Source organism: Anser cygnoides, chromosome 1 (assembly GCF_040182565.1).
Source record: "Anser cygnoides isolate HZ-2024a breed goose chromosome 1, Taihu_goose_T2T_genome, whole genome shotgun sequence".
Taxonomy (NCBI): domain Eukaryota; kingdom Metazoa; phylum Chordata; class Aves; order Anseriformes; family Anatidae; genus Anser; species Anser cygnoides.
The window spans coordinates 110,957,512-110,976,234 of NC_089873.1; positions in this window are offsets into that span (position 1 = coordinate 110,957,512).

The following is an 18,723-nucleotide window of genomic DNA, read 5'->3' on the forward strand; positions in this document are numbered from 1 at the left end:
AAACAAATAAGCTGTCACAAAATAACGAAGTTGTCCTTAGCTTAATGGCCACAGTTGTTGTTGTTGTTGTTTTTTGTTTGTTTTTGTTTAGCATGACACCAACAGAAGTTCCTTGATTAAAAATCAGTACAGATTTGGTACCTGGCAAGGCTATTGTCTGCTTCTATAGATTTCAGAAACAGCAGCTTTTGATCTGGAAGCTGGAGAACTCTCTAAGCCCACAGCACAGTGGTATTGAAATATCCACTGCCTCTTGAATATACATAAAAATCTGTAGACTTTATGGTTTTAGTGCTATGCTTGGTAAACAAGCATATTCAAAAGCTAGCTTTTTATACCCTATCACCGCTATGCTCTTTTATTGCCAATTTCTCCACTCCTCTGGACACCAAATAGTCACAGCAGGAAGCTGCACAGATTCAGTAGATAAACATGTAATCAGGCTAATAACAGGTGAAATTATTCATAAAGGGACTGACACCAGGCAAGGAGCCTGAACAGCATCTATTTTTCCAAGGTCCCCTTTATCACAGCATCTGAGCCTCTTGCAGTCACTTGCAGTGTGGCATTGCACCACAGGGACATTCACATTACTCTCCTTTTGAAGCAAAGCAGCTGAGAAAAGCTGGTATTTTAACATCAGGTATTGTGGCCAGAGTCACACGGAAAGTCTGGGCTGGAGAAACAAACTACTAGAGCCAAGGCAAGCCCAACAGCAAAGGTGTTTTCATTTAAACAGGAACAAAAAGCGCAGCAAGTAGCCAAGGACCAATACATTAGCCTGACCTGGGAACACAGTGACCCCCATTATCATAAATTGTTTCCTCTGAGACCTGCTGACGGGCTGTGAAATGAGAGCAGGCTGGGCTGCAGTCCCGGGAACGGCAGGTGCTGGAGCTGGGAGGGCTGTGCTGCTCCCCAGCACCCTGCTCGCTGCACCCGCCCTGCCGCAGCACCCGAGCAGACGCAGGGCAGCTGCCTGCTAGCGGTGAAAGGGCAACGCTGATGCCTCGAAGGATCTTCTGGTCTCCTCATTTACCACTGATTGAATCCTTCAAGTACTTCACGCTGCTCTGTGCGTTGCCTTTTGCTGTTTCATTATGTAAGGGATCAGGTCTTTGGCCTTCTGGCTTGCAGATTCATTGACGATCAAAGCACAAAGAAACGAGAGGCAGGCCAGTACAGTGTCAGCTGGACATCCTGGCTGAACGGTGATACGCTGATGGGCCTCGAAGCTGTGAGAAATGAGGAATCTTTCAGAACTCATAACGTATATATATATTTTTCCTTGTTGTTCTTGGACTTTTTCAGGATATGTTGAACATGGCAGAACCTCATCTAAACACCAAAACCATTAAAATTTGCAAATAATGTACATGACAGCTTTCGGGAAATTTGAACAAAATCTTTTCCACAGGTTTCCAAACTCACATTCCAGATTCCAGGCCTAAGGCCTTTCTGGAAGTCCTACATGCCATTGAAAGTCACTGAGAAATGGCTATGGTGTTTTCTAAAACCCCACATAATTTAGTAATACATTCAGCAATCCATTGAAATCACATACTTTGGAAAAAAACATTAACGTGGATTTATTGTTCCAAATCACAGAAGATTTTGGAAAACCTGTGAAAAGGCTAGTCTTTTTAGTTCTAGAAGACTTCAGCTAGCATATTTTATCTTCTCCTGCACCTCTACCTCACTTTGTTCTCGAATCTTGGAACAGATGAGCTCTTTAGTACTCAACCAATTTCAAGCACAGTTTTCTTACTTATGTCTAAAAGCCTCTAAAACCTATTAATATTATCACTATGATATTGAAAACAGTCCTGCTATTTCATGCATTTGATGTTAGGACTATGCAGACAAATCTACAGCTTTGCCTAATAACAGCAATTGAAAAAGTAAGATTTCACAAAGCATTAATTTTACATGACACAATTTTATTTTTATAATTCTGTTTGCCTAAACAAAAGCAAACTTGCCCTGCATAATTTTTCCTTTACTGATGTTAGTCATACAAATATTTACTGACTCACCTAAGCCAGGGTTTCAACTAAAACAGTCTTTATCCAGCTAAATAGGGTAATTTTAATGGTAATATAACATTAAAAAGAAGAATTTTCATATACCTCAAAATGTAAGTTTTTCCCTTGGTAAAACGGAAGGCAGCTTGTTACATTCCAACCTGAACTATGCTTTATATTATAATGCAGTAAATGAATTCATCTTTCTGCCTATCATCTTAAACCCAATTATAATGGCATTGTTATATGCCAGCCTGTTCAGAACCTTATTCTGCTGCAAAAATCAGGTCTTCCTCTCCTGCCGCCCGCCCGTCCTCCTTCCTTCCTTCCTTCCTTCCTTCTTTCCCTCCTTCCTTCCCTCCTTCCCTCCCTCCTTCCTTCCCTCCTTCCCTCCTTCCTTCCCTCCTTCCCTACCTCCTTCCCTCCTTCCCACCTTCCCTCCTTCCTTCCTTCCTTCCTTACTTTTTCTTTTTTTTCTTTTTTTTTTCTTTTTTTTCTTTTTCTTTTTATTTTTCTTTTTTTCTTTTAAACAAGTAACCTGGGAAATTGGAGGGGATCCATCCTACAGGAGCAAGGGACAAGGGAGGCACCCATTGTGCAGACTGTATGGGAGATCATGAGGTCTATTTGTAAGGATCTTTTTTTCCCTGTTGTCTCATTTTAGCTTTTTTTTTTTTTTTTTTTAATAATAATAATAAAAGGTATAATACCATTTGTCACAGCTGTGTTAGAAGAAAGCAAGTACAAAATCTTTTTTCACCTTAGGCCCTGCTTTATATTTTGGTGATGTGAAAAACGGAATGTGAATGTAAATGGGCCAATTGCTTCTTTTCTAGTTTTCTCTAAATTTTTACTTTAAATGTAGCACCAATTGTCTGTTTCTGAGTTCATGATTAATGAGACCAACCCACATCCTTAGCAAAACCGGGAATGCCTCCTTGATTTTTTCCAAGTCTGCACCAGATACAATATTCCCTAAACTCCAGAGGAGTCATCCAGTTGACCTCAGTGGTTTTGAGCTCAGACCCAAGGTGTGTGGTGGTATGTGCAAAAGAGAGGATCTGGATCAAATTCCCTTTTAGTGTCTGTTTTATAGAGGAAGGAACTGGTTAGTGGGCCTTCCCACCTCAGGTCTCAGTGCTCAACGATTTCATCATCCAAGAAAAGGAGGAGAGTTATGAAGAGTCTCTAACTGTTGTTTTCTAAAGAAATGCCTTTATAATGCCTCTGCATGAGAAGCATCTGTTTTTATTTATGAAGTTTTCCATATACAAGGGGATATCACACATTTTCATTCTGGAGAGCTTATTACAGATTAAAAAAAAATAACAAAACAAAAACCCATAAAAGGAAAAAAAAAAAAAAACACAACAAACCTCATACCATGGAAGTGTCTCCAAAGCAAGTGAGACCAGGCGCCTGGCTCCTTGGTGAGGTAATGTCACCCATGCTGGCCCTGGTTCAGCAAAGCACTCAAGCTCATCCATAAGCCCCGTTCACTCCAGTGGGCCATTAAGCCTGGGCTCACATTGGACTTTCTCTAACAGCTGTCGAAAAAACTCATCGTACTGCCTCCCACACAATGATGCAGAGAGAAACCTGATTAAAGATGATGTAAGAGGCTACCAGAGAAAGCCAAGTGCTCTGTGCAACAACACGTTTTATTGATCTCGTAAAACTCAGGAACTCTTCTGTTAGCCAGACACCTATTTTTGACTGCCATATTCAGACAACTAATGTACTATTCACATATATAGAGAAATAGATCACTCTTGCAATAACTTCCAACATTTAAAGTATGCCATAATAGAAACATCAGCACTCTTTCCACTTGTGCAGCTACATAAACCTTGTCTCTCAGTTGGATATGTCTAAGGGCATTTAGGCTGCCAAGGGCTGCTCTGGCTGCTGACTGCCCAGTGCTATTGCAGCAGAGGCAGGGATGTCAGAGGACCTCTGTGAGTGGTTACAGTGCTCAGTGCAATCCCAAATTGCCAGGAGAAACTCTCTTCTCTCCATCATCACTGACCACTCTTTCAAAGCTCCCTAATATTTGAGCAGGGAATGAACCTTTGCAGGTTTTAAAGTTGTGCTGCTTGTAAGTCAATATTCAGGAGATGTGAGAGTTCCATGTTGACACTATGGAGAAAAACAAGGCTGTAGCAGAACAAGGCTGACCTAGGATGGTGGAGAGAAAGAGGATGAAATAGGGAAGTCCCACTCTGGTATATCACCCATTTAAGGCATACTATTACCTGTTTAATTATACTTACTCATTTACAGAGGTACTCTGTTTCATTTCTCTTGGCCCAGTTGTGCAGAGGGCTAGCTAGTTCCTTGACAGGTTTCAACTTCAGCTGAAATCAGATACTAGAGGAAATGAATTGGATTTATGCATGTGTAGAAGGGTTGGTCAGGCAGGATCTATGTTTATTAAAGCACTGTCTAGCAATTCTCATAGGGTGTCTTTATACCTTGTAAAATTTTAATACAAAAGGACATTCAAAATAAAGTAAAAAAATACAACAGGGTTTACAGGTTTATGCATTTATCCATCTCCAATCCTATAATCCATCCTTCTGTGGTGACTTGCATGATTCTGTCCTGATTCTACAACCCTTTTCATATGGAAATACATATGCTCATATGAATAACTGTTTAAAATCAATGCTGGTTTTTATTATATGGTTTATGCATTTCAGAATCGGACCTTCTGAGAAAAAGTCAGTATTGTTTGCAGATAAAATATTCAAGACAGAAAAGGATTACTTACAGACAAATAACCAAATGGGAGACTATATGTGAATTTCTTTCATATGAGGAAAACAGTGCAGATATAATATTTCTGGGGTGAAAGGAAAATACTTTAAAAAATGTTCACTTGAATTTAAAGCCATAAAAATTAGCCTTGGAGACCTATGAAGTGGTCATCCATTCCACATCTCCATTGAGGTTATAGATTGTAATGAGAAAGAACGAAAGGGAAACTTTGTCTGGTGCTAATTAAGTTTATTAACATAAAATACACTTTTATTAGTTGGTGATTAGTTCTCACATTCTTAGAAGAAAAAGAGTCTGTTACTATATGGCCAATAAAGGATGCCATCAGCATGTAATTTCTTTAAATATTTGGCTTTTTAATGTACTCAATGCTTTTCCATTTCTGATCCAAAGATTATTTTTGTTGAATGGGTATTCCAGTATGGAAAACTTATAGTGGGCAGGCAATTATATTTTTATTTGCTTTTAATTGCTACTACTTATTCTATTCAAAAAGATATTCTCTGAACATGTTAGACTCTCCAGCTCAGCAATGTTATCTGTTATTCAGAACAGATAATTTATGAACAAGCACAAATTACATTTCAGGTGAAATAACTACAAATCTGTAGTTTCTAATGACGTGGTTTTGTTGAAGAAAAAGTATTTTGGAATTAGTTACCTGAAGTGCAAATTTGACTGTGATACCAATAGACCCTTTTCACTAGGAAGAATTTATTCTATGACAATCAGATTATCTTCTGAGCCTGAAAAGAAAAACAAATTCTCATTCCCACTAAACTGGACACCAAACACTAAATTTTCACCTTTCTGCTACTTCTGGTCCAGTTTCTGGAATAAATTAAGCCAAAGAAGCTTTAAATAGGGAGGGATCATGGTATCTGAGCCTGCTTAGTGAATTTCTTGAAACAACAGATTCTTGGCATCAAAAATTATTTGAGATGCTCTTTCCATTGTAAAAAGGATTAATAATAACCAAATATTGCTATTTAATGTCTCCAGAGTCCTTAAAGCATGGAAATACTGTGTAGATGAGGTAGAACCCTTCACTACTCCCAGCATTCAAAACCCTGCTGGGTACTCATAGTCTTGGAAATGTCTGCTTTTAATTATGCACATTGCTGTTCTGCCAGATAGCAGGTGGAATAGCTTTCAATTCAAGAGGGAGCTAATATAAACTCCTCTCAGCAAATTCTCTTTAAGAGGATTCTCTTTCAATGCTGCCTGTATAAAGCTGAGATTCTAGATATGCTCACGAGAATATTCTTCTCTCAGCTAATTGCACAAGAAACAAAGTCTTCTCATATGTACTGATAAAATTCAGTAAAACTTGAACTTCCTCTGCTCCTCTGTTATCTGTCTACTAACCAGATACATGTCTGCACTATAGTTTGGTGAAAAAACACTCTCTCTTTGTATCCAGCTTGGCATAACTAATGTAGACCTGCCAGTAGTTTTCATTCATTTTCACCTTCAATCCAATCTGTCAGGGAATTTTTCTTCCTTTTATAGCATTTTTTTTTCAGGTTTTCCCTGCATTGTCTATGGGCAGAACGAACACAGCTGCATACACAGCATGACTGAAAGCCAGGCATTCAAACTCCCTATTTTGTTACGAGTTTGCATGTGCCAAAGAGCTTTTGTGCACAGGCTAGTTGTTGACAGACATAAGGAGGTAGAGGTTTGAAAATTCCTGGAGATATTATTACACTATACCAATAATATCTGTCAGGAATCAGGAGGAATCATACAGAACCAGTGTCTGATCCTCTGGAAGGACTCGGAGCACTTTGGTAAAGTTTAGTTAGAGAAGACAGCTGATTATGGACTAAAAGAACATTTGTTTTTAAAGCCCTAAATCAAGAAAAGGCAGGCCCTATTGCTTTGCTGAATAAGTGTCAATTAAATTAAAACCCCAACTAAAAGAAAATAACCAAATATCCACAACCTTTCATAAGCCTCTTTTCTCCTTGTTTTCATGTCCAACTGGTTTCTCTGGTGTGGATGGGACAGGGAAGCTTGTGAGAAAACAGTATGTGCTGAGCACAGCTACAGCTTCTTAAAGTGTTAGTATTTCTCTTGAAAACCAAATGAAAAATGTAGGATACTACCACTCAGTAACTGAATTTTACTATGAGAACTATAATCACCAGTCCTGCTGGCTTCATGTTGACCTCTCAGCACTGAAGTGCAGCACATGAGCCTTTCAGTTCAAGGTCTTGGTTTTGCTAGCAAAGCGGTAAAAACTCTCAAGGGCATTTCTATAAAAACAGCAGATACTGCACACCACAGACTCATTTTTTATTCAGGAAGAAGATTTCCCCAGAAAAGATAAACTGATTTTTCTAGTACTATGAAGTGGTAATTAAGGAGAATCTGGTCAGGACCTTATTACCTCTGTAATGGGTCTGTAATATAAGCAGGTAAATAGCAAATGTAAGAGGGCAGGAGACTATCTGCATTTTGCTCAAGAAGACTGCTTTGAAAAAAACTAAGAAAAACATTTATTAACTTCAGTCTCACAGAGGTTATTACATTTCATTCCCAAACTCTTAAAAAGTCAGTTTCTTATACACATTATTAACATCTCTTAAACCAAGCGATCAGCTCCCCAGCTATTCCATAAGCCTATGGAACAGCTGGCATGCAATATAAGTATTGTTCAACCAGCATATAGCAATCCTATGTCTGCTCCCCATATACGAACATCCTCCTGAATAGCCTGTTAATCCCCTCTATGACACTGAACACCATAAAAAGTATGAGACCCAGGATAACTGAAGCATGCACAAGACTATGAAAATACTAGGTAGTGAAACCTAGCAATCTTAAAAAAAACCACAAAAACAAACAAACAAAAAAACCCACACAAAACCAACCTTGAAAAACACGTGAAGGAACACATAATAGGAATGATCCCATGACTATTGAAGGTTCTCTCTTACTTCAGTGTGGTCATGAAATATTGTATGACTGTAAGGCCCCTCAAGAGGCAGTACACCACCTTGACATTTAATGCATTTACTGCGCAAGACCCTTCATATAGTGACTGTGGTCACTTAGGTAGTTATTACAAATGATGTATAACTGCTGAAGAGAAATATCAGATAAATGTATGAACATTGTTAAAATGGTAGGTAGCATTTCTTGGCCACAGTTTTTTATCACTATTTCAGAAATCATCTGTTAACTACAGTATTGGAGCACTTAATATAAGATACTAATGTAAACAATTAAGAGGGAGTCCTTTATGCCCAGGTTGTTTCAAAGCATGTTCCAATACAAGAGATTTTTCCCGTGTCTGTCTTACACTCTCAACAATAAGAGGAAATGATAAAGCTGGACACTGTGGCAAAAGGCATAATGGAAGGAATGTGCTTCACTTCTCACCTGTCTTTCCCAAAATGTGCTGGCAGCCAAGTATGATATTTGAGACAGTTTCAAAAGAATGCTTCTCTTCTCAAATAAAACGAAGCTTTATTCAGATACTCTTTTTAATTCTGAAGTCCAAAAGAGGCCACGTACTTAACATCCCCAGAAGCTGGGCTGGATTAGAATGGAAATATTGGAGCCAGCACATATGTTGCTACTTCTTTTGTCTCTCTCTCTTTTTTTTTTTTTTTTTAAATAAAAGTTAAGGTCATTATTAAATCAGCTAAAGGGTTCAGTTTTGCATGGTGCTGAGTGACCTGAAACTCTGGGAAGGCAATAAAAGTTGAGAAGCTGAGAGTGCTCAGCCTCTTCTGGGAGTCCCCATATGGTACCTGACAAGGCATACAACTTCCTGACATCTGCTGAAGCAGCAATACCTGCAAAGTGGTGACTCTGCTCGAAGAACTGGGGGAGCACTGGAATCTGACTATTTAAAGATGAACATCACAAATATCCCAATATATCAAATAACTCCTGACATCTGTAGGCCAGAGAACTGCTTAGCATTGCCGTACTGGGTAAGAACAAGCATAGAACTATATCTTTAAATTTAAATGGAAACAGACATAAGCACATATCTTGCTCAAATGTGCCCTCCAAATTTCCAGTCTGTGCAATAGGTTGCAAACAAATCTATTGCCCTTGCAAAGAGGTTGTTCAAGACCAGAGAATAAGTTCTAATATTTTATATGACCTGGAAATTATTTCTTTAAGTTCTGGAAAAAATAATCTAGAGAATGCATGTAATGTAGTCACAAAATTGTGTAAGATAACATCTACATACGTCACTGAGAAATTTCCCAAAATTCCCCAACACCTTTTTTTTTTCCCTCACCTCCATCCGTTCAGAAAGATGTGTTTTCACAGAACAAAATTAGACCCTGTAAACATGTGTTTTCCTTTTAAAACAGTAACAAATTTTTCTGTGAAAGAAGACTTTCACCTGAAAACTATTTTTTTTCATGGTTTTGACAGATTTCAACTGTTTAAATTTTCTCTATGGCTGCCAGCATCTTGTTTTTATTATTTTTTTCAGAGACTTACATTGATTTTACAATAAAAAGTTAAATTTTTCCAAAGAAAATTTTCTCGTACACATCAGTAGTTTTCAGCAGAGAGCAAAAGTATTCTCTCTTGCCCTGATCATATCTGTTCCGTATTTATAAATCTCTCTTACAGTGGAAAGAGGAAGGGGGAAGTAAGGATAAATAAATGAGAATCAGAATCAGTCCAGGAAGAATGGCTTTACCACATCCCAGCTTCTCCCCTAGCCCCTCTAACAAAGTGTCTGACATTTCATGACTTCCCAATCTGTCAGTTTACTGTCACACCTTTATTTCCACAGCAGGCTAGACTGTAACCAGAGGAAGACCATAGCTCCGTATGGTCCTGCCCATCTCACAAGTAAATGAGACACAAGCAATACCATGAGTACCTTGTGATATCAGCTATTGCAAATGGTCATCATTTTGCATGTCTCTTTCCCCAGATCACCTGCAATCTAAGCTGGATCACACTGAGTTTAAGATATTTAACAAAGAAAGAGACAAAAGCATTTTCTACAACTGTATTTTGGTGTGGAGCTGCACTATGGCTTTGAAGCAAAGTGCTCTGCTTGCCTTCACTTACTACACTTTGGTTCAGTTCTCAGGGGGATTCAGCAACTGATTCATTTCAGAGGCACCTAAGCTGGATGCTCTGTTCCAGTTGGACACCAATTGTATTTCAGCTCTTAATGAAGACCACAGCCCAAAGCAACAATGTGACCTTTTGGGAGATTCAGATGTGATGGGGATGTTCTGTGCAGCAGCCCAGACTAAATCTAATCTAAAGTAAAACCCCTGTGTTGCATGTAACAGGTAGGGGGCTGAGCACCATCTGCCCTTGCAGTGTCAAATTGCTTGCTAATCTAGTAGACAGAGAGTGTTAAACACACATTTGCATAATTGGACAAATAACTTGTTCTCTGCTGGGGAGTTTAAGCTTTCAATTTTAAACACGCTAAACCCTCTAATAACAATGACATGATTACTATTATTAAACCTCCATTATTTTAAAATTTGCTTCCAAGCAGTTACTACCCTATAAAGCACTTTCATAGTCATAACTATAGTACTTGTCAACAGGTGCCTTTTACTATGCACTAACCATGTCTGCTTTCACTGCACTCAATTCATTATCACATTTTCTCGACACAGTTGTGTGGCAATTAACTGAGAGGGAAGCTCTGTTCTGCGTTAAGCATTCCAGAGCAGCCTAAGGATTGAGTAATTTCTCTGGCTGTACCTCTCTATCATTTGGAAACCTTTCCTCTCACCACCCCTTCCAGCTCTAAATGTTCTTGTGTTGTTACTCCTCGTCTTTTCCTTCTTTTTCTCATGTGGCTTTCTATGCAGTTACACCCTTCACTGGTGAGGTAAAAAGTCTATAATGTCATTGTAGACCTCCTTGTGATGGACAGTGGCCAACATCAGCCACTGTCCCAAAGAGGTTTACTGGCTCAGTGAAACAAGGTCATACAGAACTCCTCCTTCCAATATTTCTTTTCCCATAGGAGAAACTGCTCCCCAGAAGAACAATTTTAACCTGGAGAATAAAACATCTGGAAGATATACTTATTGCGGTTTTAATTTACACACCACTTAATGACACACAAAATTAAGACAACTTTTAGGAGTGCCTGCTTCTGATCCTGAGTACATGCAGTCACTGTGCATCAGCTGTATTTTTCTAACTTGTCTTTAAGAGTTTGTTGTCAAATCTCTTAAAAAGCATCCTTTCTCACCGATAAGCCATTTTCATATTTCTTCCTCAAACTGACCTTTGTAAATAATGAGGTACATGGCATATATCATATTTTAAAAATCTTTTGTCTTGTATGTTTCTTCATTTTAAACATCTATTAACTCTTTTCATCTCTCAAAGTCACTGAGGCCTTTTCCCTTGTAGTTGAAGAGGAAGTTGATTTGCATAAAGAAAACATCGAGGCTTCAGAAGTAGAAAAGTCAAAAGCAACCCCACTCTTATTTGCTGATTACAACAGAAACTCACAAAACTTGGTGCTCTTCAGGGGCAGTCCAAAATGGCAGGACTCGGTTGCATAAGTGTAGGGAAGTTGTGTTATTGGAAATGTCTTGAAGTAGCTGTGACATCCATGCAGGGTTGGCAGCACTAGCAAATGTCCTGCGGGAATCTTGTGTCCTTCTGGATCAGCAGTTAGAGACCAGGTGGGATCCCTAGGGCAGCTCAAATGTCCCTAAACACCTGTGTTCAGGCCACTGAATCAGTACTGAAATGCAGCACTCCCATTAAAGAAGGCATAATTCTGATTCCAAACTCTGCGGTACTGTTGACCCGTTGGAGAGAGGGGATGATATTCAGAGGAACCTGGACAGGCTTGAGAGGTGGGCCTGTGTGAACCTCATGAGATTCAACAAGGTTGTGCACCTGGGTCAGGGAAATCCCAAACACAAATACAGGCTGGGTGATGAGTGGATTAAGAGCAGCCCTGGGGAGAATGATTTGTGTGTGTCATTTGTTGAAAAACTCAACATGAACTGGCACAGTGCACTTGCAGACCAGAAAGCCAACTGTATCCTGGGCTGCATCAAAAGAAGTGTGATGAGCAGGTTGACGGAGGTGATTCTCCCCCTCTACTCTGCTCTCATGAGACCCCACCTGGAATGCTGCATTCAGCTCTGGGTCCTCCACCATAAGAAGGACAGGGACCTGCTGGACAAATTCCAGAGAAGGACCATGAGGATGATTAGTGGGCTGGAGCAGCTCTCCTATGAAGAGAGGCCGAGAGAGTTGTGTTTAATGCAGTAGGCAGCTAAGCACTACATAGACATTTGCTCACTCCCTGTCCCCTGCCCTTCCACTGGGAAGGGGGAGAGAATCTGAAAAAAGGTAAAACTCATGGGTTAAGATAAAGAAAGCTTAATAGGACAGAAAAGGAAGGATAATAATAATAATAGAAACAAGTAATGCACAGTGCAATTGCTTGCCACTTTCTGACTGATGTCGAGTCAGTCCCCAGTCAGTGACAGCCCCGCTGTCCAACTCCCCCGGTTTTGCTGTTCCACATGACTACATATGGTATGGAATATCCCTTTGCCCAGTTTAAGTCAGCTGTCCTGGTTGTGTCCCCTCCCAGCTCCTTGAACACCCACAGCGTCCTTGCTGGCAGGGCAGCATGAGAAGCTGAAAAGGCCTTGGCATAGTTTAAGCACTGCTCAGCAACAACTAAAACATCAGTGTGTTATTGACATTATTCTTCTCATCCTAAATCCAAAACATAACACCATACCAGCTAATAGGAAGAAAATTAATTCTATCCCAGATGAAACCAGGACAGGGAGTTGGGGTTGTTCATCCTAGAGAAGAGAAGGCTCCTGGGAGACCTTATAGTGTCCTTCTAGTACCTAAAGGGGGCCTACAAGCTGGAGAGGGACTCTATCAGGGAGTGTAGTAATAGGACAGAGTGTAATGACTTCAAACTAAGAGGGTAGATTTAGATTAGACATTGGAAGAAATTCTTTACTCAGAGGGTGGTGAGGCACTGGCACAGGTTGCCCAGAGAAGCCGTGGTTGCCCCATTCCTGGAGGTGTCCAAGGCCAGGCTGGATGGGGCTTTGAGCAGCCTGGTCTAGTGGGAAGTGTCCCTGCCCATGGCAGGGGAGTTGGAGTTAGATGATCTTTAAGGACCCTTCCAACCCAAACCATTCTGTGATTCTACAATTCCTTCATTCCATGATTCTATGATTCTATGATTAAACTTACACTGATGACACTCCTAATAAAGGTAATGAGATAAGGACGAGCTTTTAGACTTCACAGGCTGAAAATAATTAGTTGGAAAAGTGAATAGGTAAACCATATTGATGTCTCACTATATTTTTAAACATATAAATCAACTTCATTTCTCCCTTAAAATCATTATACGTCATAAAAAAAAAAAAACAGTCTCTAATTTTTCATTCTTGTTTCTAACGTGTTAAGACACCCTCTTTCTATGTTGATCAGCTCCTTTCTATAATTATAAATGCTTGGAAGGTTTTTTTTTCATAGTTATGTTCTAGGACATACATAGTTTTAGGAGATAAAGGTATAAAAAAGAAAGTGCAAAAATAAAAATATGAAACATTAAAAAAAACTCATAAGTTTTTGCAATACTGGAGCTACTAAAGAAACAGAATTTTTCATAGCTCAGAACACAGAAGAACTAGATGCATTAGAATATGGGTTCCTGGAAAGACTATATGTTTTATGGAATGTTTAGCAAATACCTTATGCTCCATATATATTCCAGGTTCCATTACCTATTAGTAAATTTTAAATAAGTAACTCTAACTGATCTAAGTAAATATAACTGAGTATTGCTTTGGACTGTGATTTGATTTTATGAAGAGGTGCAGAGTAATTTGCAGAAGTCTTGTGTGCATCCACTTTTGGCTTTGAACTTACTACCTCTGTGACAACACAGAAAGGTTATTTTCAAAGATGGTAAGGCAGTAAAACATAAACTTTCATTCTAAAAACCCAAAACAGAATATTTGTTTTTCAACAATGAAAAAATAAAAAAGAAAAAAGTTAATAGTGACCATTGCGTACTAAGATCTTTAAAGTTCATTTCCTTTTCTTGTCTGATTTCTATTCATTGAAAGAAGTGGAGTAAATGAGCAAACATTAATTTGTGTACCTTTATAGCAATAAAAGTTATTTTCTAGATGCAACTACTCTAGCTCTAAAAAGGAGTTGCTTTGTTTTTTAAGCTTGAGAACCCCTGCTGTTTGATTAAATCTTGGATTAAGGCCTTCTGGAGGACAGAAAGAGCAATCAGTAACACTGAAAACCTGGATGATTTACAGGCTTTATGGAAACTGCAGAGCGTTAGGCAGTGGGGCCCAGTAACTCTCTTGTTTTAAAACTTCTGCCTTGCTACCGGTGCTTGCAGCAAGAAACCATTTTATCAGGCAGGTGGCCCTGACAAAGAAGGGTCACTTGGTGGTAATCTAATCTCTGAAAGAGAGAGTGTTTTCAGTTGTAGGGAAGATGAGAATGATTCAAAAAGCCTCTCAGTGAGAAAATTAAATAGGGACCAAAAATCTGTTAAAAATAATCTTTAAACAAACTAAAAAATGGCAGAATTTGTCTTCTGTTAAAATGCTATGTGAAACTGCACTGGAAACAGTGATAATAGTTAAAAAATAGCTTTGATTATAAATAATTTCTCCAGTTGCCAACCTGCCTTATTAAATACTGCCTAATTCCATAAAGAGAGAGTGAACTGTTGTGAGATTTTCTGCTGCAGAAAATACTCTCCCTTTTGATTGTTCTGCTTTCCTTGGATGGTTTGGGAACATGATGAAGAGAAATATTGCCTGGTGTATGGTGTGTGATTTCACAGACACAGTGGGCCAGGAAAGCTAGTAGCATTACCATATTATTGCCACCACTGAGTCACGTATAAAAAGTTAAAACATATAAATCATATAAAAAGTTAAATCATCCTGTCTGCATGGTGTTACTCAAATGCTCTTCACACACGGTTCACTTACCTTCAGCATAGAAATAGGTTTAGCAGTACGGGTCTAAAGACAATATATATACGGAGTTTGTTAAATGTAGTGGAGACTGTACTTAGCGTTCTATTTTAAAGCTCCTTTACCCACATTTTTACGGGGCAGTAGGCCACCCTGCTCTTACATCTATGAGTTATTTTACACACTTCGTGTAAGTCAGTGCAGCACAGTAAAAGGGAAGAAAAATAAGACTGTCTAAAAATTGGCTATAGCAGACAAGCCTAATTCCTGCCCCATATTAATTGTGAAAACACTGATATTCTGTTGGCTAGAAGAAGAGTACATTCAGCACTGATGTATGCTTTTTTCCTGATCTTCATTTAGTTCTGTTAAGAATTGATGTTTTGTTTTAGTCAGGTACAAACTTCATCTGTTTCTCTATGTGGAAGCTCTGGGCTTTACAAAATTAATTAACAATCAGTCTGTAATACTGACTAAGACACATTCAAACCAGTAATCTGGAAGAGTGGTAGATGGTAAAGGACTCAGCTCAATTAAAGCGGGAAACCTGGAAATGTCTGCTTTAGTGATCATGATTTTCTTGTTTTCCCTTCATTTTTTTACAGCTGCTTTCATTCAAAATTCAGATTAGGTCATCCACCAGACTCCATAGTACAGAGACAGGCAAGACCAGCAGCAATACTGTAGTGGGTTTACATGGCAAGGTTTTGGTAGCAGGGGGCCATAGGGCTGGCTTCTGTGAGAAGAATCCAGAAGCTGCCCCATGTTAGACAAGGGGCCTGCTGCTGGCCAGAGCTGAGCCAATAAGCAATGTTGTTTGCGCCCCTGTGAGAGCAGATTTAAGAAAGGGGAAAAAAAACAACCAACCAACCAAACAAAAAAAACCTGCTGGGGAACAGCAACTCGGAGAGAGAGGAGTGAGAAATAGCCTTGCAGACACCAGGGTTAGTGCACCGGAGCGTAAGTTCCCCTGTGGCCTGTGGAGAGGCCCCCGGTGGAGCAGGCTGTCCCCCTGCAGCCCATGGGTCCCACACGGAGCAGATCTCCACGCTGCAGCCCGTGGAGGAGCCCCCGGTGGAGCAGGTGGAGGTGGCCTGGAGGAGGCTGCGGCCCATGGAGAGCCCCCGCAGGAGCAGGCCCCGGGCCGGAGCTGCAGCCCGTGGAGAGGAGCCCACGCAGGAGCAGGGGGTCTGGGGGGAGCTGCCGCCCGTGGGGGACCCGTGCTGGAGCAGTTTGCTCCTGGGGGATGGATGGACCCCGTGGTACGGAGCCGTGTGGGAGCAGTTCTTGAAGAGCTGCTGCCTGTGGGCAGCCCCCACAGGCTCAGTTCGGGAAGGACGGCATCCCGTGGGAGGGACCCCGCGTGGAGCAGGGGCAGAGAGTGACCGTGAAGGAGTGGTGGATACGAAGCATTAGAGACTGACCGCAGCCCCCATTCCCCATTCCCCTGCACCCCTCGGGGGGAGGAGGTGGAAGAGGGTGGATGGGGGGAAGTTTTTTTTTTTTTGTTTTCTTTCCTTTGTTTCTTACTTCTCTAGCTTGTTAGTAATAGGCAATAAATCTTACCATCTCCCTACTCTGAGTCTGCTTTGCCCATCATGATAATTGTAGAGCGATCTCCCCATCTTTATCTCAAACCTTGAGCCTTTTGCATTGTATTTTCTCCCCCTTTCCCTTTGAGGAGAGGGAGTGAGAGAGAGGTTGTAGTGGAGTTCGGCTGCCCACCCTAGTAAAACCACCACAAATATTCAACCATCACAGCTCCCTTCTCTGCAGCAGAATGTTCTGGGTCCCAGCTGACAGGCAACACCGTCAAAATTTCCTGAGGAAGGTCCCATTTCATTCCTGACTTTTTTTGAGACAAAGCTCAACTTTTCAGTCAGTAACACCACTGTCATCTTCTGAGAAAAAGTCCCATTGAACGGTGTAACTAATTCCTGAGCAATTGCAAATTACTACTATCCTTTGCAAGAATATGTTCCATGTATCATGAAAAACAATTCTGCCAACAACTGAGAGCTACACAAGTTGCCCAGAGATGTTGTGGAGTCTTCCTCCTTGGAGATAATCAAAAGCCACCTGGACATGGTCCTGGGTAACCTGCTCTAGGTGGCCCTGCTTGAACAAGGGGGTTGGACCAGTTGACCTCCACATGTTCCTTCCAACCCCAACCATTTTGTAATTCCCTGATTCTATGATATTTGGTGATTTTCTAGCACTCTGCAAGTGCATTCCAAGAAAACACAGCAATGAGCTGTGAGGTACTTAACAAGGGTTTATAGCCTTTTGAGGGCATATGTCCCTCTCCCTGGACCTTTTGTGAAACATATATATCATCCTTAAATGTTCTCCTAGGATGTTCCTTGAAGGATTGCCTGAAATCATTATCCTCCCATATCTTGAGGTTTATGTGATTTAATTTGTATGGGTCTCTTAAGACCTATGCCATCAAGCATGAGCATTGAAAGTCTTTCATTGGTACCGACAGTGGTGTACAGTTTGCCAGATGAGTGTGTCTTCAGAACCCTGTAAGCCTTTTTTAATGAAAAGCAGCAGTTTGGGACCAGGGAAACCTGCTTGAAGAGGGTGTGCTTTCTGAAGGAAGAATGAAGACAGTGGCAGAAGGAGAGGTAAAAATAGAAATGATAAAACATACCAAGTTGCTAGTCTACACTCTTAATTAACAAAAATTTCTCCTTGATTAGGATCTTCCAAGTAACGGAAACCAATTCCAAACATTTTGAATGTCACCTCAGAACAAGTCCTGTTCCTCAGTCTGTCCCACAGCACTTGAGACAGGGAACTGGACAGGCCCAGAGGTGGTGGCAAGGCCCAACCAAGAGTCCACACCATAAGGTAATGTTGTGATGATGAGAGAGATCTGTGTCAAGCCAGGAAGTCAATACACAGGTCAGGGCCAGGATCAGGTCCTGCAATTGCTGGGTCTGGCTGTGGGGCCAGGGCTGGGCCAAGGCAGGACCAGGATGTGGTCCCATGGATCAGTGTGGTGGAGCAGGAGCCATGGCTGGGCAGGGTAGAGCAGTGGGGAGCTGGAGACCAGCCCTGCTGTGGCCTTACTGGGGCAGGGGCTGATGTTTTGGGGTTCTGGGCTCTGGGCAGGATGGGGGAACTCAGACATTTAAATATACATTTAAAGTCTCCTAGGCTGATTGAGCTGAAATTGTGCTGTAGAAACCTGAGAGAGGGGAAGAGCTGATATCAAGGCTCCTTGTCTCAGATATTGCTATGATTCTTCTGCTGAGAAATCTGAATTTAAGGGTCTTTCATTACAGTATATTCCTCTGTCTGTGTATCAATTATCCCTTTTTCAATAGGTGAAAGGTAGGAAAGAGTTCTCTTTGTGGGAACATCTGGACCATATAGTTTTTGTGCCACAGGAAATGGAAAATAGCACAGAGGAGAGAGGAAGAAAGAGGAAAAACATTAACGGAAGAATCTGGTACAACAAAACTTGTCAGCCTGGACTGGAGAAAAATATATATATTTTTTTTAACCTATTGTTTCTGTTTTCAGAATATTCAGGGTAAACAATGATGAACTCTCTTGACACTGCGATACACCCAAAGTCTCTCAGAGAAATTAAAAAAAAAAAAGGCATAAAATTTTATGGGATTTAGTGTGTTTATTTTGATTTAAAATATATCCGATAGTTAAAAACTTGAAATAGTTAAAAATGAAATGTGGAATGAATCTAAAACAAATCACAACAGTAATTCTATTGGATTCAGCAGCAGAATTTCAGATGAGTTCACTGGACTTTCAGTCACTGAAACCCGTCTGACCTGAAACCCTCATGCTATTTTTCAGAGTATGGAATGCATTTTTGAAGTATTTTCCTTTTCCATGTCTCACAGAAACAAAAATGGGAAAACTATAATGGCAGACCTTTCCTAAAAGCTCTTTTGTTTATAATGCTACTC